General features: G+C 42.8%; 1 long non-coding RNA gene across 2 annotated transcripts; it reads left to right on the top strand.

Moving 5' to 3' along the window:
* Positions 1–636: 636 nt before the first annotated feature.
* Positions 637–22,632, top strand: LOC115378960 (uncharacterized). Of its 2 annotated transcripts, none has more exons than XR_003930181.1 (3): positions 637–825; positions 21,204–21,321; positions 22,358–22,632. It is a non-coding gene; the product is annotated as an uncharacterized LOC115378960 (long non-coding RNA). The 2 variants fall into 2 exon arrangements; XR_003930180.1 differs by having other exon boundaries at positions 646–825; positions 21,204–21,310.
* The last annotated feature ends 227 nt before the right edge of the window (positions 22,633–22,859 follow it).

The raw sequence follows: 22,859 nt of genomic DNA, 5'->3' as shown, positions 1-22,859 counted from the left end.
CACCTCTACCTGAGCATGCATGAAGAGGACAAGGTAAGCTGAAGATAAGAGATGCTGGGAATACAAACCAGGCCATGATGCCTTATTTAAGCCATGCCAGCAGCAACCTAGATGACAGCTTGAAAATTAATGTTCAAGATACTGTTATAGGTAGTACCCTGCACACATACTGGCAGTCTTACAGTGATCCTATTCAGAAAACAAATGTTTTTAAGGCAGAGAAGGAATTCAGTCAGCTGAACTAGACATGTTCGCTTTGGAATGTGTTTAAGAGACAGAAACTTAAAAATAATAATAATAATAATAATAAAATATTTCAGAAACGATATCTTGGTGGTGGTGATGGTGTCAGTATAGTTTAAAGCTTTCTGTAGTAAAGTATCTTAGAGAGATGGACATGAAGTGTATGATTGCTATAATAATCAATACAATATGACAACAAACATGTCAGTCCCTGTGGGTACATCAATATAATACCGACACCATGGGGGATTTTTAAAAAATGAGTATCATAGTGGAGCGATATCATAGGGGATTTTTAAAAAATATATATATATCATAAAAAACCGTAAGGTTTACTGTAAGTCTCTCTCGGAGCAGCACAGATGCAGCCAGTCCTCCACAGCAGTATTACCGGGATATCACTCAGATTTTTCGCCCGTGTTTCCAGTCTTGCCATGACGTCACGCGCTCTATCCTGAGCGCTCCATTGAGCGCGTGGTCGCGAGCACATGGAAGTGAGGTCGAGATTTGTCTGAAAGACGCGCAACTGATCACCTGAAAAAAGGAATATAATAAGGCAGCAAAACCAGCCCGACCACACTGGTAAGCGCTCTGCATATTGAACTACGGCGTTTTCTATCGATGCATCATTTCCAGCCTGGTCTTTAATGAAGACAGATTAAAGGCCTGGTGATAATGTCATAAAGTATAATATGTGGCTGGGTGAATCCCTAGAATTAAAACTTAATTGTACAAGGCATAGCCTACTGGCTATATCATAACGTTTTTGTAGAGGTTAAAGTTGATTTGAATGCATATGGTGTAGCCTTTTTTTATTAACTATTGTTCTCAAGACAAGTGTTATTTTCGGTTGGCTTCTCTATTGTCTAACTGCAGTTAATACTGTGGAGTTTGCAGTGGGAGATTTCACTGCCACGTTTCTGTTTGCCTGTTGTTTATTCAGCTGAACACGTTGATGAGATGCTTACTTTTATCTTTGCTGCATTGAATCTTGCCTTACATATAACACTTTCTCTCTCTGTGGTTTACAAAACCTGATAGGTATTTCATGCATGGAGGTCTGCTTGTTTTATGTGTGCCGTGAGAGTGATAGTGCAGTGATTGGGTTCATAACAAAAGATAAAGGGCATCTGTGATAGCATCAGGCAGTGCACATGGTGTTACTTTCTGTTTCATGCCTGTTCCCATGCTATGAATATATATGGTGTTTTTGCATTATGAGGTACTCAGTTATTTGCAGCAACACAATAGCTGTAAAGTACTTTTTCCCACTGAACGGGAGTGGGACGATATGAGTTTTGAGCATCATAAAAATGCACTTTGCCTAGTCGAGCTGGTGGAGCAACCTGTCTGAGGCATGAAGTAACACGAGACATGGGAGGAACACAAAGGTGGGATTCATGTTGGGTCATTATGCAGACCACAACCTGCTGCTGAAGCACAGTTGCCAAGGGAAACCGTCCTCTAAAACTAGATGGCCGGGGTTCAAGCCCCCCCATGACCGCTAGCATCCACTCTGCTGAAGTGTCCTTGAGCAAGACACTTGATCCCCACCAGCTTCATGGATCCCTGTGGTTGGATTTCACTGTGGATAGGGCAGGGAAAAAAGAGGATTTTTCCATGGAATATCATCCTTGGACCAGGGACAGTGTTATCTTCATTTCATTTTAAATGTCTAAGTCCTTGCACAGACACTGACACTGCCTGCTGCAGCAAAACCAAAATACAGGATCCATGATTACAGTGTGAGTCAGATCCACAAATGCCTCAAATAAGGAATCATGCTTTTTTATTATGCATTGCTATGATTACACAGACTGTAGCCTTGTCTTTTATTCTGAAGCTCGTGAAGCCTTTAGCATGTCATTGGATTTTGCTTCACGTTTTATGATATAAACATTATGTAGCTTTAAAAGTGTAACCTACAGGTCTAGCTGTTCTCTAGGAGAGCACCAAGAGATCCTCGCCAAAAGTCACTATTTCTACACCACAAGGACTGCACACATACTTAAGAGGCCCAGGAATACATGGAGGTCTGCCTGTTACGTAATCTGTGTTTTTTCAGACTTAGAGTTGGAAGCTGGAATAGATTAGGCAACGATGCTCTTATACTTGGAAGTTCTAGCTGCTTGCCAGTGAGTCCTTTCTCCGCCTGTGTCTCATTTTACAGCGTCATTACTATCAGATGACATCACTTTCCTCTTAGGGAATCCATCCACTACCTATGTTGCATCTCTCTCTCTCTCTCTCTCTCTCTCTCTCCCTCTCTCTCTCTCTCTCTCTCTCTTACTCTCTCTCTCTCTCTCCCTCTCTCTCTACTACCAGTATATGTTTTTATTGGCGGTGTCGACCTATGATTGCCTGCCAACTCATTGCCTGCACAGTGTTTTCAGTGTCAGACGCGGGACCATATGAGAGTGTTTAGGAATATTTTGTGGAGAAATGGGACAACTGTGCTCTTGAACGCAACACCACCCTTAAGTGTCAGAATGGATGGGGTCTCATTCCACTTTTCTCCCCCCAGTTCCCACCTTTCAGTTAAAAGAGCTTCAGGTAATGCTATTCTTAGTAGTCTCAGTTGCACTAATTATTATTCGTCACGTTTTCACCTCGTAGGAAATATAGGATGGTGTGGCACGGCATTCATTTATTCAGTAACGTGAATGACGGACAGATAATTGGGTTCAGCCAAGGTTTCACACTGCCGGTTAATACACACAGTTGTAGCAATCTGACTAAAATGTTCATTTCTTTAGATTTAAATGGGAAAGTTGACTGAGTGTCAAGGCCCAGAAAGAAACCATTTGAAGCTGTGCTGCAGGGCGGTCACAGCCATGTCTGGCTGTTATGTAACAATATTGGTCTCTCTGGTGAGTGATGTCATTTTCTAACCTCATACACTTTTAAATATATACAGTTTGATAAGGAGTAGAAAATACCAAGTAAAAAGAAACCACAAGTTTGGAAAGTTATACTAGTTTCCAACCCAGTTCCCCCAAAAACACTTTGGCTAGACTTTTCTTTATAGCCAGAATAGTGCATTGTGGCTTTCAGAAAGTCTAGATTTCTAATACAGCAATACCTGCAGACCAGTGGGAACAGTAGCCTTGGAAGTCGCTTTTTTTTATTCCCTTCAGTTTCAAATGTGTAGCATTTAGTCCTCAACCACAGTAATCTCATAGAAGGTCTCACTGAAAAGCCTTTTGTCACAGCCAAACTTTGGCCCTTTGGTCCATCCACATTCAGATGGAGCCCTGATGAAAAAAGCTGCTGAATAGCTGGAATCTGTCAGCTTTTTCTATATGCATGCAGGGGGTGTCAGTGCATAGTAGAGTGTGGAGAGCATTGTCATGTGTTATATTGTAACGATCCTCATCAAAGCCTGGCGTACTGGCTGGATTAGAGCTAATTTTCCCATGAGAGTTTCCCTGGCTGGGGTGTACACAGACCTGAGTTGTGCGGTGCCTTGGCCTGTTCGAGGCCAGGAGGAGGGCGTGTTTCTGAAGCCAAGTCTTGTTGGAGCATGGGAATGTTGCAGCAGTGCCTCTGCAGACATAACACACACAGAAATGGCAGTAAAAGCTCAGATTTGTGGCATTATTAACTCAGGTATTTAACTATAATTGACTTTATTCCCACAGTGGCCAGTTTGAACTTGCTTCATCTCAGGGTGGAAAACTCTACCTGAAAGACTGGCCTGTATTAAACTAGAGTTAATGAAACATATAAGTGAGGATTTCAGACTGACCTTAACGTTGTCAAATTAGCTGGCGACAGCTACAGTGATTGGCTAAATTAACAAGTTAGCTATTAACTATACTTGAGCGAGATTATTGTGGGTCTATAGGAGAAATCACTGTGCTTACTCTTACTGTGGTGCATCAAAACCATGCAAATATCCCAGTATCATTCACACTCAAACCAGCACTGATTTAAAAAAAAAAAAAAAAAAGAAAAAGAAAGATAATAATACCATGACGTGAACTTAAAAGGTTTGGAAACTTTTCCAAACTTTCTTTTAATGTGAACCACACTGTTATTTCCGACTAAAGTGAGCCAAATATATTATCATAGAAATGTGAACCTACATCGCCCCAGATTCAGATGCATTTGTTTTAATATGATTTTCAGTGCAGAAGTGCTATGAAATTAGAAATATTTTTTCATTCATGATGTTTGTATGATGTGCATTTTGGTAGAAAACAGTAACCTGGACTATCATATGGCTAAAATTCTCCGTCCCGAGTCTGACATAAAGTCAAAGTCGCCGGCATGAAAGTAGTTTCCATAGATGGGTTTCATCGTCTCATATAATGTAATCGTTTAAAACTAGGTAGGAATTTATGCCACTGAGACACCGATGTCTTAGACCCAAGTGGTCTTTGACCCTTTAATCAAAGGTACACTATGTAAAACTGCGTTGAGTGAAGACCCTTTACACTGGCAAAAAAAACAGGAATAAGGTAGAGTCTACGTGGTTTTCATTGTTGGCCTGACTCACGGATAAATTATGTGCTTATTCCTCTTTTTTATGAACAGAGTCTAAACAGTCCTTACCTCAATCAACCCTCAGTTTTGCATAGTGCACCTTTAATAAGTGACTTGTAATTGGTGGAGCTGGCCACAGGCTTGATGCCTGCATTACTTGAGCTGTGATTGGTGGAGCCGGCTACAGGCTGGCGACTCACATACCCAAAATACCACCGATGTGGCAGCAGCAGGCCACAGATGAATGGCTACAGAAGCAGGGAAGTAGTCACAAACATTGACTTAAAGCTGAACTTTAGGAACAAACATGAGAGGCTACATCTGTTTCTTATGTATATCTGGGTTCTCGCAGAGCGTGTAGGCTGCTGCTGAGTTTAAAGGGACAGACTGGGTCCAGCAGGAGTGAAAGGGCAGAAGCACTGAAGAGTAATAACTCTCGGTGTAAAAACTCATCCATCAGTGCTAGTGCACATTAACATCTCCCTCAAGAAATGGGGACCAGTGCTCCAGTTTGTCATAGTTACTCCATCAAAAATAAATGAGAAACTGATAATGAACATAAGTTTCATGTTAACGTTGTTTTTTCAACCAGAAAATATAATCAACACAAATATTTCCTTGGGGCAGTATAATAAGGAACTCAGGAATTAACATCTCAGAGTAAAAAAAAAATGCTACTCATCTGTAGGTTACGCTTCTTGAGGGTCCACCTTTTTTTTCTTTTTCTTTTTTTTTTTTTTTTTTTTTATGTTAAATTGGATACCTTGGCCTCATTTTGTCAGATAATCAAAAAAAGCAGGTCATGTAACACAAACTGTTTCTATAATGACTGGCTGCCACTGGGTATGACTCTCAGAAAGTGCATCAGAAAGTCCCACCCTGCAGTCAAATGTGCTGCCATGACAGTAACACTCCCATGGCACTCTCCACTGACTCTCTATTGACTTTTCTGCTGCAAATTTCTCAACTTTTATTGTTTTTTTTTTTTTTTTTTTTTTTTTGGTTGCCTGTGTAGGCTGCAACACCTCTTTGTTGTGACCAGTTGGCACACAAAAAAAAAGGGGGTCCACGTCGTGCGCACGCCTCTTAAAACGTATTTCTCGGCATTTGAAAATGCTCCGCTTGGCCTGAAAAGACGCCTGATACAGCAGCTGCTCTCTGTCCTCTTTTCAGCTGCCCCCCATTGACTTTCCTGTGAAAAAGGCAGTAGCAGTAAACCGTGAATGTTCCCTTAATGGGTCAAGGTGGGATGAAAGCAAGATAATCCCGTCAGAGCCACATCATCTCTAAATTGCTGTCTCTTCCTCCCCCTCTTTCTCTCTTTTACTTTTTTTCTCACTCTTCCTCTCACCACAATGGCCCCTTTCCACTGCATGGTACCGCCTCGACTTGACTCGACTAAACTGTGGTACCTGGTACTTCTTTTTGGCACCGCCTCCACTGAAGTTGTAAGCGAGATGAGCCATTACTAAAAGGTGACATGAAAACGCTGCAGACCACTGATGGGACCGAGAGGAATTTAACAGCTACAACCATGAAATGCCAAAGCGAGACTCTTGAAACTTGTGTTGTGTTTGACAATCTATCCATTCTCTTAGCTAGACTAATATTGTTGGTGTGAAGCAGTCATTTCAAGTTCGTCTTATTGCTCTTTTGAAAATAAAAGATATGTTTTTTTTTGTCAGGCTGGTAGAGAAGGGAGGAAAAACTAGTCAACACGCCCACAAGTGACTGGTGGGGTTTCATCTTCAAGCGGCAGCGGAAAACAAAATCCAGAAAAGTAAAAGGCGAAGAGTTGAGTCGAGCCGGTGCCATGTGGTGGAAAAGGGCCATAAGTAATCAGTTATAAACACACCCAGGAGCTTGGCGTGAACCATTGGTCATACAAGTGAGGAGATGTGGTCCTCAGCTGCTGTCAGACAGGCAGCAGAGCGGTCCTGCGCACCTCGACAGGTGGAGCTCAGCTGGGCGGCGGGTCCTCCTGTTGTAAACTTTCATGCACAAGTGGCAGCGTTGGAGGGCAACACCAAGAAGGAGGGGAAAGGTTGTTCCACTTTCCAGGTTCTCTGGATGGGATGAGTCACACTCCGCAAACAATGTGTTTGATTTTGCTGTCAGTTTACCTCAGGCGTGGAGGGAGAGAACAGACACAAACTGTTTGACTGACCTACATAGTGTGTTTATGTGTCCTGCCACTGTGGTAGTGGAAGGAGCTGTCTGTGAAAGGAAACATACCCACACACATAATGAGCGGTTTCAAAATTCCATTGTTTAACCAACAGAGCAGAGGAGGAGCACAAGACAGATAGGCATACTTATTTGCCCACAGCAATGAGAGGCAGTCGTTCGCCCGCTTCAAATCTGAGTTTCAAGACAATGCTAGATTTATATATCCCAAGTATGTTCAACAGTTTGAGACATGTCGCTGGTATTAGCATGCACAGAGTGGAAAAGCGGGTACATCATCGTCATCGTCATCAATTATGCTGTTCTGTATCAGGTTTCATATGATTCAGCATAACTCAAGATGTGTTTCAATAGTGGAATCACTACTAGGGATTACCCTGTGTGATGTGTGGAGAAATCTGGACAAATAAATGTGCATTATAAATTTGTAAAAGAAGTACAGTGGTGGAAAAAAGTTTTCGGACACCCTTAAAATTTTACACAATCTCAAATATTATCATGAAATATTTGTGGAAAAATCTTTTTTTGTGTTTCAAAAGGTGTGGCTGCATTAGACAGATACAAACAGTTTAATCTTTATCTTCAGGCGTGTTTCCTGCGTTAGGTTCCTTGTTTAGCCATTTTTGTGTCTGAAGAACTTTCAAATGTGCTGGCTTTATATAGACATGAAGCTTGGCAACAAAAATTGTGTCTTTTAATAAAAAGAACGACCTTCATCACTGGTACCAAAATGACCCAATACTCAAGTTGTATTTTTATGGAACCAATCAATTTTAAGTTTTTAATGGCTTTTTGTTTTAGGATTTGTTTAGTATTTTGACTGTGACTGTACTAAAAGAAATTGCACTTGAAGACCTAAAAGTGATTTGTTAATGCAATATTTCACAAATGCATGGGCTTTTTTCCACCACTGTATGTGCATTATGTAGAAATATGTGGAATTAATCCTAGCTGAAAGAATGTTTGCATTATGTTCATTATGTAGAAGTATGTGCATGATCCTGCAAAAATATTACAACAATAAAAACAGAAATAAGAAATTGAGAATATTTAAAAAGTATACCTATATACACCATAGATGCACTATTGAATTATCATAATGTCTGACAGATATAAAATGATTAAACAGTTAAAGAGGTAAATAAACAGTCAAAGAGTGTACAGTTATGCAGTTTGTTATCTGACCAGTATAGATCCTGCAGGTTGGACCCATCAGCTCCTAATATGAAAATATAACCTGTTGCTAGAAGGAGTGCTTTTCTGCAAAATGAATGAAGTGCATCTGGCCCACCAAACAGAACCATTTTGTGCGACAACCGAAAGCTAAACAAACGTGCATCTTTCAAAGCAACACTCGCTGGTTTGGGATTTGTTATTGACGCTCTTTTCTGGCGCTCTCGCCCGCCAACTGGTGGAACTACTTTGTTTCGGCATCACCATGCAGCAGCTCCCCTCAGCACATGTATGTTTGTTTACCCACTTGGTAGGAGAAGCCGTTGCGTAGTGATACAGAAACACAGTTTCACCATGCTGTCGGGGTTGGGGTATAGGATTTGGGAACGCTGAGGGTTTTGGGGATTTGTTGTCCTGATAATGTCTTTCTATAATGAAAAATCTTAAGATAAAAAAGATCATAAGAACAATGTTTATTGTAAGATTAAATTACAGTACAAATACATTATAATACAGGAGCTGAAGGCAAACCTCTAATCTCAAGAAACAGGTTATAAGTTAGTGTCACAACATGTACATGGCGACACGTCCAAGGACATTCACATCCAGAACTGGCGTGACGTACACACTTTTCAACTCCATTAGCACTATTTTGGGATTCAGCGCACTCCCATTTGCCTGCAATTTACACATGAATATCTTCCAGTCATCATTATTTTAGTGAGAGACAAACAGACCATACTACATGGGATCACGTGTTGCCAGTACAAGGCCAGTTCACAGAGCAATTTAATGATCATTAAAGCAATGCTAATGAAATATTAATAGTGCGTTGTCACTGCCAACTCTCCTTCACTCGCTCATCAGGGGTTGGAGGTCAGGCTGCTGACTGTCTGGCAGATTTCATTAGACTGATTAACAGCCGCTGCAAAAGGTTAATGTAGTTTTACTGCGGAACACCACTTTAGAGAGAGTGGCCTGTGCACTGACATGGACAGGGTTTGCAAAATGAAGAGTTACACACAAGCTCTTTCAGCAAAGCGATGAGATCACGAGATCAAGTGGCGGGTCGTTCCCTCCCCAGGTGGAAACCGCTTTCTCCCTTTTCCTCCGCGATCTTGCTGGTATTGTTATTTTAAGCAGCTGTTAAGCATGTGTGAAAGCTGCTGGCCACCGGCCCCCAAAACAAACCTCCAGAGGCATGTCTGCAACTGTCGCAATACACACCAGCACTGTGTCATTGGGTGTCACAGGACATCCTCTGACACCTGGTGCTCGCTAAATGCAGCCCAGTCCTTGTCCAGAGAGCCTCGGGCTGTCACTCACGCCCTCCAGTTGTCTGTCCGGCAGTGCAAAGTTAAGGTCAGAGGAGTGATTGCTTTCAAATTCAAGAGTCCCAATCCCCAGATAACCTACAACTTACGCGCCCCTCACCTTACAGTGAAATCACCAGCACCTCTGATTTGGGGCATTTGGGGGCTTTTTTTTTCACTGCACCAAACGGCACCGAAATGATTTCTGTGGCACTAAAGAGCAAGAAAATTGGACTTTCCATTCACCAAGAGTCCAGTTCCAGTTCCACATGATTTTTGTATTCTTGCTCCTCAAGCACTCACAGGAATCAACTTGACTTGGGGCAGCAGCAGTGTGGTTTTGTTGCTGATTGGTTACACACTTGTGTGTCACTGCAGCGACTGATGGTCACAATATTTAAATTGATGTTGAATTAGAGGCATTTTGTTGCTAAGTGGTCCAGCATTTCATAGATGCCTGATGGAGAAAAGCACGGCGCCATGCAGCAACAGTGCGGTCCAAGCTGTCATTTGTGATTTGGTCAGAGCATGAGATCAAAGAGTGATTGCGGGAATGAAAAAAAACAAGAGGGAAATACATTTTAAAATTATGTTAATATACAAATGTTTGCTTAGATGATGATTGAGTCACTTGCTTTGCTGAATCTGCCGCCAGTCGGCTTTTTACCGTTTCCCGTGAAGAAACACAAATGACAACTCGAAACGGCTCTAGTGCCAGTGCCAGTTCCTGTTCCAGTTCTTGATTCTGGTTGATCAGCGGGAAAGAGCCTTTAGAGGAGACAACTGGGGGGTCAGCCCTGCTGCGGACATCAACCTGTGAGGCACAGTGCAGCGCCTCCTCTCTTGTCAGTGTAATACCTCTCTGCCACTTCATGAACCGTCGCCTCCCTCCTCTCCATTTGGATCTGATGGGGAGTCCTGGGCACACTGATCCAGCTCCCTTTTGATGTGCTGACTGTCCGTCCCTGGGGTGGTTTTGATTGCCTCTTTACTCGCCCCCCTATGTAAGTCAATAGGAGCCAGCCTGCCATCTGGGGGAATTGATACCTCTGCTGAATCATACTATTAAAGTGCTCCTCCATCTTCTTTTCCGCTGTGTCTGCCCCCACCCTCCCCACCCCATTCCACTCATCTCGCTTTCTAAGGGAAGATAGGCTGAGTGGATGTGTCATATCTCATCACTGGAGACACAATTGGCTTCTCTGTCCAGCAGGGCCAAGAACCTTTATGACATGTTTTACAAAAACTCGTCATAAGATTTTGTAATGTCTTTAAACTGATTATCTTCAGTGTGCTATACTTTTAAGAGGCATATCCCTATATCTGAAAGGCTCTAAAGCTTGACTGTGTGTGTGTGTGTGTGTGTGTGTGTGTGTGTGTGTGTGTCTGATGGTACTGGCTGTGCTATAGTGTTCCTATTAGGTGTGTTATGTACGTCTGGGACCTGCTCCCCTGAGGCCACAGATTTTGGCTTCAGGATACATATTGTGGGTTTTGTGTATCATAATGTTTTACGATTGTTATTGTCATTGCCACAGGCTTAGTAATGATTGAAGTGGAACAGACTTTTTAATTCAAAGTTTTTTCTGGATTGATGTGACACAATTCAGTCAGTAGGGATATCAGTTTCCAAGTAAACATCGGTCACAAAATGGTGAAACTAAAACAAATGTTTATTTATTGGTGGGATTAACCGCAGACCATAAATTATTTTGCCACTTCGGCTAGGTCACCTTTTTTTTGAAAGTTATTCTTAGAGGACAGTTGTGAAAACATTGATAGTGACAAGAGAGGAACAGAAGCCGCGGCCAGCTGACACCTCAACCCTCTAATGGAGATACAGTGCGAGGAGGAGGAGGAGAGTTGGTGCCACTGCTGACTTGTCACTGTGAGCCCAGCAGGCTCATCCTGGTCCTGATTAATGGAGCTGTCTGCTGTGCCTCGGAGGGAAAGAGCAGTTTTCCCATTGACTGAAGGCCCGTTTATTTGCCCACAACAGATGGGCCCCCTGGGGCCTCCGGCTCGTTTGCACCTCCCCTGCCTACCATGCTCAGCATCCTCCATCTTCATCAGCATGCAGGTTCCTGGGCAGTGGCCTGACCTCCAGGTCACCTCTGTGACTTGCCCACCTTGCCAAAGTTGCTCTATACACTGGAAACAAAAGCTCATTATCGTGTGATTCTCAGGTATAGATCGGCACCGCTTCTTTTTTTCCTTTTTTGTTCTCCCTCAGCTGGAGGAGGGTGATCTGGCAGAGGGACAGATCTAGTGCTGTCATCTCATGGGATTTCTGCCGTGTGCTGCTTCTTAGGCCCTGTTTAGACTTTGTTTTAACATTTGTTTTGAGTGATCAGAAGAATTTCAAAATCATTTTCGGGCTCTTGGCAGAAGTTGAATATGGCTGTAGAGAATGAATGGATGTCAGTTAGGTCATGACCTCACCATCCTAGGGAAAAAACAACACCAGCTCAACAGCCAGGACAGATCACTGTTCACACCTGGCATCATCGTGCCTCTCAAACGTGTCTCCGGTGACCATTTTTAATCAGATTTGTGACTGGCCTCAGATCTGTCAGAATAACTTTTTTCCTCTCTTTCTCCTGATTCTCCTGTTCCTCACTCCAACTCCCTGCCTTTCCTTCTTTCTCCTCACCTGTATATTCATGCTAAACTCCCAATATTCCCCTACCATGCCAACGGTATGCTCTATCAAACTCTCCTTCATGCACTGAGCGACTAAGCCTGCATCCGATGCATGCATTGCAGGTCCAGATGCTCATCATAGTGATGCTGCCATAGCATTGTGTTTTTCTTCCATATAATTAGTGCTATTATTATCCACATCCTCTCATTTCATGCCCCTCTTACAGGACACTTGGCATATTTGGGGCATATGTCTCATCAGACCTAACTTCTTACAAAGTTAGTCCTACTTTGTAAACCTTTTCTCAACTCTTCACAGAATATATTCGCATAACTTCATCTATCGACTCGACTGGCCCCTCTTCAATGAGTTTTGTTTCAGGGATACACAGTGAAGACATTTGTCAGGGTCTAGACAGTCCTAAATTGCTGGATAATGATGCGGGAAGCATGCAGAACAAAAGACTGTAAATGTTTGAATCTGGTCATTGACATTCACAGATTTCCTGGTCAATCAAAAATCTGTCATAAATTGAGATGTCTTTGTGCCAAAGTGCGTGGTATTTTTTTTCTTTTGCTCACTGATGGTTGTTACGCAGAGAAAAAGCTTGCATGATTGTACTGTGAATCTACTCAAGTTGTGCCAAATCAGACAAATGCAAGACCAGACTGAAAAAAAAAAACTCCATATCCCTCTAGTCGTCTGTGCTTTGCCATGTCTCATGAGCCTTTTATTCACACAACAGATTGTCCTTATTTGTCTGAGATTCTTGTGATAAATTCTACATCATGGATCAAGACATTACTGAAACCCCTCCATCTATTGTCTTCAATGTATGAGTCACATTCGTTGTTTAATCTCAGATTTCACTGAAGCTTACACAAGAATCCTGTTGTGAGTGTCTTTATCTTCCCCTCTGCGCTGCGTAACTCAGCGGTGACTGGACGTTGCTGTGGTCTTGCTGCTGATGGCTGTTGCTCTTGCCACTATCAGGGAGATGCAGGACGGGGCCTTTCAGTTGCTGCTGATTCACCACAGTTTTGAGTATTTGGTTTCCCTCTTACATTACACACACAATTTTTCTGTTGCAATGTCATTGTACAGTGTTGCACTGAGCGTCGTATGTGAGAGGAGCGGCCTTTGCTCTTTGGATAGACGGCAGACTCTCCAAAGCATTTGTGACAGATCTACAAAAGCTGTGACAGCTGACTATTGTTCCTTTATTACATTTAGAAAGAATTTCCTCTCCCTGATTATTTTCTCTGCAGACTGAACTCTGTTTGACTCTGTGCACTAAAGCACACTGACAAGGGCACTTTTTGGCATTAGTGATGAGTAAAACAGATGCTTCAATTGGTAGAATTAGCAAGATCTCCGAATGCATGTAAACTGATTAAGGATTAAGAATGAGAGAGTGGAGCAAATCCTGCTTTCAGCCGCTCTTTCCCCTCATCATTCTCTCTCTCACTTTTATTCTCTTTCGCTTTCATTCCCTTCTTTTCTCTTCCTGATCAGCCTGAAAAACGTCAAAGCGTCAGTCTGAGTGCTTTATTACAGAGATGAGCAGCTTGAGGTCCAGCAGATTTCTCCTCTTCTGAGACTGACAGTTTTTACGTGCAGTAACACATGCATCACTACATTCAGGTAACGGGGTAAATAGTCCCTCTAAAACTCACTAGCACATGCTATTGTGCACCTCGTTCTTTTGTGATGGTGAATGGTATGCTTGCAGCTGATCAGACGGCTAGTTTCTTTGTCTATAATGCCCTCACATGGTATTCCAGCCTACCTCCGTTTAATCTCTTTGGGCCTGAGCCAACTCTAAATGCACTGATCTCCTCTTTTCAGAGAGACAGCAATGTCAGCAGTGTTGTGCTTCTCCACTGAGCCCCCTAGCAGACCCCTGGGTCTCTGTCTCCCATGCCCTGAAAAGGAGGTTGAACCTGTGTGGACCAGCACCATAAAGTGGCCTGGTACTCATCACCCGCTGGAGGTGTTTTGTCTAAAGCTTTTTCATTCATTTACTCTACTGTGCAAGTGTGTCTTTAACATTAAACAAGCAAGGGCCGACGTGTAAATATTTAGCCTTCCATGTTTGAGAGAGTTCAAAGGGAGCCGAAGAAATGAATGGGGGACTTTCTCCCACTTCCCAGTACATGCCACTTTTTTATCTCAACCCAGATAAAAGAGGCCGAATTGAAAGTCCATGAGGGAATTTCATTGCAATATATTCCTTTCCCTAACTAACCACGGCTTCATTGTAAAGAGGACAGCAATTAATCAGAAACACATGCCTTTAGTGCACAATGGAGGTCGCACAGTGCTGTCCAGTTTTTGCCTGTCCCTTGAGTTACCCACCACAGTTGTTGATTAATGCCTCGCCTCAAACTTAAACCAGGGGATCTACTGTCCCGTTAGGGAAGGTTAGTTATTGCTCATTACTCAAAGTGGCAAGCATGCATGTTTAAGTGGAAGGGTTACAGCTTGAAGGGCCGGGGCTCGGTGTGAGAGGTCACGGCCGCCGGGCTCCAAAGGTCATTTCAGGCACGAGTGCCGTCGATGTTGCTCGGACGCTCACTTGCTGTCCACTGTCGAGACATCCGGGTCAGGAAGGTCGTGACCCTTTTAAAACTCAAGAGCTGTGTGAGAAGTAGAAGTAATGTCGTGCAGTTAATAGACTTCCTCATTTGTAGGCTTATATATATTTTTAAACCTCACAACTGCGATGTAGACTGTACACAACATTGTGGAGAGAATGCAACCACTGTTTCCTTATTTTAACTCATTTTGTGCCTGTGTTTTTCTTTTCTCCCAGCTATTGATAAATGGATAAGAATATAGTCCCTGTCTTGTTTGTTACAAGCAAAAGTACATTCCTACACTATTTCTGTTTCATGACTGTTTCTTCCTCACCATGGTGAACAACAGTTATTGCCCTCAAGGAGCAAAAACCGCATTAAATGACTTGTGACATTTAGATAAATCAGTCGCATATCTTTATCGTCTACAGCATCGGATGGTTCATGAAGGGTTGGGTCATCCATCAGGAGAACTGAACTCATGGGAAATGCCAAAGCTGTCCGTGAATAAGCTCTTCTTATTTGATGAACTTCAAAGACCAAGCAAGTTCCCATAAAAATGTTTCAAATTACTTCTTTCTTCTTTTTTTTTTCGCCTAAGATGAGCTGGTGTTGCAACCGGGTTACATTTTGCAGAGGAGACTCTTTGGTCAGTTCAAATTAAGTCGCTCCTTTGGTGGATGACACTGCTCTCAGGCCTATAAATGTAAATGAGAGAAGATTATTTACGTCATTTCCTTCGCCTCTGGCAGAACAGATTATGAGGTAAGAAACGGAAAGACCCAAATTACATTTTTGTGTCTGATTCTCTTAAAATGATAATGGTGTCATTCTTGTAGCAGGAAATAAACACCGAGTGAGGGGTGGTTGTTCATTTATTTGATTTATGTGGGCTGTTTCCTTAATAAATGGAAATGAGGATCAAAGAAAAATAAATCAGGGAGAAATTCTATGAGTGCATTCTTTTGGTCCAGAACAATTGGTCTTATATAAGTGATGGGCTATTATTTTATTACTGTGGGTGAGCGCAATGAGCTGTCCATAGGAATCATACACCTCTCCCATCTGTTTTTACTGCGGCTGTCGCGTAGGAATCTTTGAGAAGTTAACTTATTTTCCCAGGAATGCAATGAAACTCAAAGATAGACTTACCCTACTTTGCTCACCAAGGACAATGGCCATCATTTATCAAGTGAGTCTATGACCCACTTTGATCTTGAGAAGAGAATGCTCCATTTTTTTCACAGAAATCACTTTGAATTTGGCTGCGGAGGAAAGAACAAACCCGTGTCTTTGTAGAGAGCGTGTGTGCTTATTTGAAATAGCAGATAAGCTGTCAAGTGGGGTGGAAATTAAGTCTGGATGTTAGAAAATCATAAAACAAAATAAGCATTCATAAATTATTCATCTCGCGTATGTAGTCTCAAATATTAGTACTAGACTCGCTATTACAATTTCATTAGATGTTCTTCATCTGACATATCTTTTATTAAAAGGAAGTGCAGCGCCACACAGACAGGTGGGCTTCCTTAGTGCTCCAATGTGCCTGCTGTTTTCATTAAAGACCCCCATGCCACCTTGATGCCGCCGGAGGAAAATGTCAAATATTGCGCAGACTTGTGGTCTCGTGAATGCCTCCCTCATATCTTGCGTTCACATCACTGTGTCGCAAAGTTTCACAATTTCCAAATAAGTCGGGCATGCAGTTTCCTATGGCCGTCGCAGTTCTCAAATCTGCCAGGGTTTCAGCCGCGGTGTGATGAAGGACCGCCATTGTGTTCAGCAGAGACCATTTGAGCATCGTAAGTTCTCAAGGCTGAATGCTCCTGTCTTGCTCCTCTCTTTTCTCACTCCTTCAAGAAAAATGGGTGACCATTCATTCTGGATCTGCACCTGTTGAGTGGAGTGTGTGTCCTTCCCGTTTTACGTCTTGAATTTATAGCCCTCAGCTGGAGGGACGACCTTTCACTCTTGTCTGTCTCTATAGGATAGCTGCAGCAGCTGTGATGGCATCACTGGCTCCTGATGTAAAAGACATTGAAGAGGATCAGGCCCCTCTGCGCCTTTAACCTGATAGCTGCCTGATTTGACATGGCATACCCATCAGCTGTTAGTTTCCTATCTGATAGAGCTGATTTCAAAGAAATAATGGGTGGATTCAGTTCTCCTTGTGTTTGTTCTATGGTCCTCCACTACTCATTTGAAACTATTGATTCCACTCAAAGCGAAGCAGGAAGAGACTGCTGAATTAACCCCCCCACCCCTCCATCTTTCAGATGTGTGGTCCTTGGCATCAGAAAAGGGGCTAATACTTTTATGATGCGAGCAGCTGTGTGAGGAGAAGCATTAGCAACGCTGACTCATTACAAAGAGTAGCTGAAAACTCTCTGCCAATTTATTTCTCTTGGATTTGGCAGTGAAAGAAGCATGTAGCACACATCCACTGAGCATAACAGCATCCCAGTATGAAAAGAAGTCCCAGTGTTGTTATGGATGATTTCAGGAAGTGCTCCATTACCCTGCAGCGCCTCTTGCCCGCTGGCTCTCCTCTGGAGCAGCTGTTGGTCAGCGTGTCAGTGGGTAATCTCTGAACAGAGACTGCTAATGAGCCTGTAGTTGTTAAGGAAGGCCTGGTCCTGAACCGGCGCTAAGTGACGAGGTTCCCCTGCTGCATCCGGGGCGACGCTGGGGTCACGATGACGTGTGCCCCATAAAATCTGTAAACAAGTTGATTCATCTTTGGCCCGAATTGTCTGGTGTTCCTTTACTGTTTCCTCACAGTGTGGTCAGACCAAAGAGAGAAGAGCCTCTACACAGTCCAGGAATGACCACAGTGGTCACTGTGCTGGGGAGGTCCAGGTCAGACCTTTAACCTCCCCCCAGGATCATTTCTGTTAACAGTTGTGGCTGTTAATCTGACCTGGTGGCTTATTGGTAATGAGCTTGTTATCGATGAAAGATGGGGAGCAGATCATCTGCGGTGCACCACTCGGAGGAGCCTGCTGGTCACTGCAGGCACGATACTGTTGCAGATTCCTCCCGGTTCACATTACAGCAAAGATGTGAAGCATCTGGAGTTTGACGAGTTTAGTAACGAGTGACTTTAAGGAGCTGATATTGCTTTCGTTCAACTAGTTAGAGGCGGCTCATTGCAGATCCCACGTCCCACTCCCTCCACCTCCTCCCACAGGCTCTGAACCCAGTTAGCCCGGGCCGCGGGGGGAGTAATATTCCTTAGAATGTAAATACCAATCTGTTACTGAATGGGGTGGTTTTACTGCCATGAATGAGAACTTTTATTGAATGGAAAGGAGAATGAGAAATAGGAATTTATTGATGCTTGGCAGTGGCATTGATATTTGATGGCGCTTCTCTTCCCATGAGTCCCTGTGTACCCTCTGATCCTGAAATACTATGCTGATATCATGGCCTTAGAGCTATTTATTACAGTGGGCTGCAGCCAAACACTTTCCTGTGTGACATACTGTAAACGAGACTATCCTTGTTGTTATCAACTTTTGACCTGGTTTAATCAACTTGAGAAGAAATGGCATTTCCCACAGTGAGGGACAGTCACTTTGTTCATTTGTCACTGCAATCTCTTGCATACACCGGAGTTTTTTAAAAGCAGCTACTTTGGTTTTGTTCTTGCTGCGTGCCATGTATGAATAGCAGTGGTGCAGCAAAATCAAAGTGCAGCACATGGTCGGGTCGGATATGAGTGTGTGCCGCCGGCCTGTCCGTGTCCATGTCTTGCCTTTATGAGAGCTGCGCGCTGCATGGTACATATGACTGAATGTTACTGCACAGCATATTTCATCTCGGTGCCAGGGCTAGTTTTAGCCAAGCCGCACTCAGATACCAAACTTCCAAATAGGGTGAAATCACGTGAGAGGCCGTGGGGCACCGTGCCAGTTGTGTCCTGTTCTTTACAACCCCTCCCTTTTCCCTGCATACATTCCTTTCAATGCTCCGTCAGCCCCCTGGAAATACATTTTGACTGACTCGTGGCTCCTTTTTTTACAGCCATTCAGCTGCTCAAGCAGTCCGGCCTCTGTGAGCCTTAAAATGCCCTGCACGGGACAATGATGGAGGCAACGAATATGTCAGTTGTAAAATTATATGTAACAGGAGACCCTCTGTCAATGACGTTGTCACTGTTTATATCGACTGTATATGGCACCCTGGGTTAGCTATGTCCACCCTGTAGCTAAGTTCACATCCAACACCAGCAACCAGGCCTTGATCTTGTTTTTTATATATATATATATATATATATACTCAGCATAGCCAATTTTGCAGTGTATCACTTACCCTGAAGGTTGTATCCTGACATCAGGTGTAAAACTAGGCAACTTTCAGTATTTAAAGATGCATTATGCAAAATTGCCTGTCGTTCTTTCAGCTAGAGATCCTTTAGATTCAGCTTTTTTTTTTTTTTTTAGTAAGCATGTAATTTGACTGCTTAGACTAAACAGTCCTTATGGCCGGATTGTCTCACTGATAGATTATGTGCTTATTCCACTTTTGTTAGTTAGATCTAAAAGGTCCTAACTCAGTAACACTAATTAGCAGTATTACTATTGTTAGAGAGACTCTTCATTTAGCATATCAGCCTACCCAAAGAGCTTGCTTTGAAAATTTGGAAATTTCAGAATAAAGGTTATTGTCATCGGTTGCAGTTACTGAGGAAAAAATTTAATTCAATTTCAGTTACGAATCAAAATGTTGGGGATTACAAAGGGATTACATCTCAAGATATTCTTTTTGGTAAAAAGCTTCTATGTGGACTATAACATTCATTCTGATGTTTGCCCCTTTTTGCCATGCAGGAATGTCTTCTTTTGGCAGATATCCAGACAACGCTGGTCAGCAAAACCGTTGGGACAACATTAAGGATGTCATACATGGAGCAATTTGGAGCAGTGCTCAGATTCTGAGTGTGGTTTCTGATTGTTTCTCTTGTTTGAAATTGCCACGCCTCTCGTCTGCCAATCAAATCAGAGCTCTGAGCAGCCAGTTTGACACGGCTGCCGTCAGCTGAGCACATCAAGGCGGGCGGCCATGTCGTCAAAGAACACCTTTCAATGCTGGAAATTGATTAATATTTTCCTTCTGAAATCAGAAAATGACTCAATAATCAAATGTAATAAGTTACAGTACTTTGATGAAGAGATTAAAATAGTAGCATTACTTATTACATGTTTAACAGGGTACTTAGTAAAATGTAACCTATTTCATTTCAAAAGTAACCTTCCCAGCACTTGATATGCTACCAGCCCACACAGCCTTATCATCTAATGTCATTACAAAAGTCTGATGTTGCCATTTCTACCAGGGTATGAACTGTTGACTGCTGAGCCAACAGCACCAGCGACTGTTTGCCGGAGTCTGAACATGAATTCAAATTCTTCAGGGAAAACCCGGATTTCAGGTTTAAGTGCGGATGCGCGTGTAGAGCCTGTGTACAGCATTCCCATGCCGCTCTGTGTGGCATATTTCTAGGATGGTCTTTGAGGAATTGTTCGGGATGTCTTGGCACTGAGGCTCACCGAGAAATGACAACCTCATGATTACTTTCCATGCAGAAATAGTCGACACCGCTTCCGGCATCGTCTTAGGATGTGTATAGTAATCATTTTAGTAATAATTTCTGTGGTATTTTGTTACATTATTAGCAAACACCTCCATTTAAGCAGGTGATGTCCTCAGGCATAGGTTCTCACTGATGTGTGTGTGTGGTTTTTTTTTTCCTATTGAAACTTGTGGGGACTCGGTGCTGACATGTTTTGCATAACACATACCAAAGTGACTTTCCCCGTCAGCAACGTCAGGTGCAGTGAAAGCAAGTGGAGGAGCAGGAATTGAGCAATCAAAGAGAAAGTAAAGATCATTCCAGTTGATGTCTTGTTGTCTCTTCAAAGCGGAGAGATTTAAGACAATGTCGGCGGCGTCGTTTTGAGGCGTCATCAAAATCGCTCTTGGCATGACACCTAAACGCTATTAAACATGGGCATGTAAATTGCAGCTTACGAAATGAGTGTAGTTTTCGGCTCAGGCTTCATTCTGACTAAGCGGTTCGATGTTTGACGTGTCACTAGAAATGATAAAAATACAGCGGGGAGTCATCCAGAAAATTCTACTTTATCTGGGTCTCTGTGATCTCTTACCTTGACAAACTGAAACTTTTACCTGCTAATCTGTCTTACAAACAGTCATGTGTCACTTGTAGGTTTTTCCCTTTCTTCTCTCTCTCTCTCGTTTCTTCTTTGACCCTGCAGCATGTTGTGCATATTTGTGGTCTTACTGTAAAGGCGGTGCGTGGGAAGGAAAGGAAAATGAATATTCACCATACATGTATGTGTTCTCCATCTGCAAATAAAACTGACAAACAGGGTAACTTCTCTATTGCAGGGCTAATTTGCTTTACAACGTACTTTTTTTTTTTTTTTTTTGTGTACCTCAAACTCAGAGTGAAAGCCACTTATGTTAGAGGGTTTACCTCCATGGAGCAAGTGTGATCGTGAACAGTCATATCAGCACTCTGACACATTTTCTCCCTTCTCTGTTTTGCAGGGGTGCAGGGGATTGCTGCAGACCCCCCATGCAGTCCTGTGTCTCGGCATCGCAGCTGCAGCACCTATACAAGACCGACGACATGGAGCTGAATAGGAAGGACAGAGGTGGAAACGGCGTAGGATTCAGTTTCATGTGTCTCAGAAAAAACAGAAAACTCTCTCTTTCACACATGCACGCGCACACAGTCTGACCCAAGTGGCACAAGGCTGCATGGCTTTTCATACTATCTATTTCCCTTTTTCTTTGAGAGGACACAGACCCACCCTAAAGGGCCCCTGTGGTGCTCTGTGCTGTGGTTGGGAAGTACCTAGTGTTACAACTGTCATGCTGGTCTACTTAAAGGGACAGTCTTTGTGTGGGCCAATTCACTGTGCACTACATTCTCCCTGTAGGTCTTTTCAGTGGCATTCATAAGGAGTAATACAGTATAGTCTTTGTAATCTTAGGATGAGAGCGCTCTATGTATAGTTTAGGCCCTTTCTCTTCTTTACTGGATGGTGTAAATTTAGGAGGACCAGATAATAAAGAGCACAGAGTCAGTCGAGGTGAAAGAGGATGGCATTTGTCGTCAAAGTGTCTCGGGAATCTTAAATCCTTCCATGTTTCCTTCGGGGGGTTTAAAAGTTTGTCAAGTTAACTTTCATTAAGTTGCAGACCCCCATTTGAAGTGCTTTTTTGCTGAGAAGATGTTTTGGTTTGTGTTGAATACTGATCAATGACAGATGGATTCAAAGTGGTGAGATTAAACCATAAAATAGAAGTAGCCACTCTTACTATTTTTGTGTTGTAATGATTTCTAGTGAATTAAAATGTAGTGAAATTACATTTTCTTAAAGGAATACCCCAGTGTTTTGGGCAAAGTAGCTTATTTGCAACTGACTCAATTCAATTTTCACTTCTGTATGCCCACTGGTTTGGTTCCTGTGGGTAGCATTGTGTGTTTGCTTAACCTAAAGACTTGAAGTCTATGGGAGTCAGTAGCCTAGCGCCATCAAAGTGAAAAAATAAACCTCACAGCAACTCTGAAATAGTCTTATTTACACAGTGCAGCGTGTGTATTTGAATTAAAAAAAAAAAAAAAAAGAGTCATTTTAGAAGTTAGATGGTGCAGCTATAACCACTGAACACATTTGTCTTTCCATCTATTGCAGTGATCCATGCACCGCTGAAGGCAGAGGAAGATCTGGCACAATTAATTTCTTTAAATTACCGTTTTGCACAAAATGTTGGAGTATTCCTTTAAAACTACAACCCACTACAACCCACTGGTTTACTCACACAGTTTGTGCGCACATTTGTGATCTGTATAACTTGTGTCATCGGTGTAAGTTCACCCAGTTTTATGTTCCTTGTTGCACTTTTCACCGCCTGAGTGTGTACGGAAAGCTGTGCAATTTTCTGAATAAATCGTCAGATGTTTGTCCGATGTTTATTGAATGTGTGTTTTGTCATTGCCCAACAAGCAAGTGAAGTGCGCTCATTACAGCCCACCAGTTACTGAAGCCAGGCCTGGATTTTCTGCCCCACTGCCTCCTGCTTACAACTGCAACAAATGAAGGCACTGGGTGGATATCCGTGTTTCTCACATAATTTACGAAGGTCATTTACACGAACAGACACAACAAACCACTACACAGAGCGGTCGCTTCGTGA

The sequence above is a fragment of the Myripristis murdjan genome, chromosome 20 (genome assembly GCF_902150065.1).
Source record: "Myripristis murdjan chromosome 20, fMyrMur1.1, whole genome shotgun sequence".
Lineage (NCBI taxonomy): Eukaryota > Metazoa > Chordata > Actinopteri > Holocentriformes > Holocentridae > Myripristis > Myripristis murdjan.
This window is presented reverse-complemented; position numbering and strand designations above follow the sequence as displayed.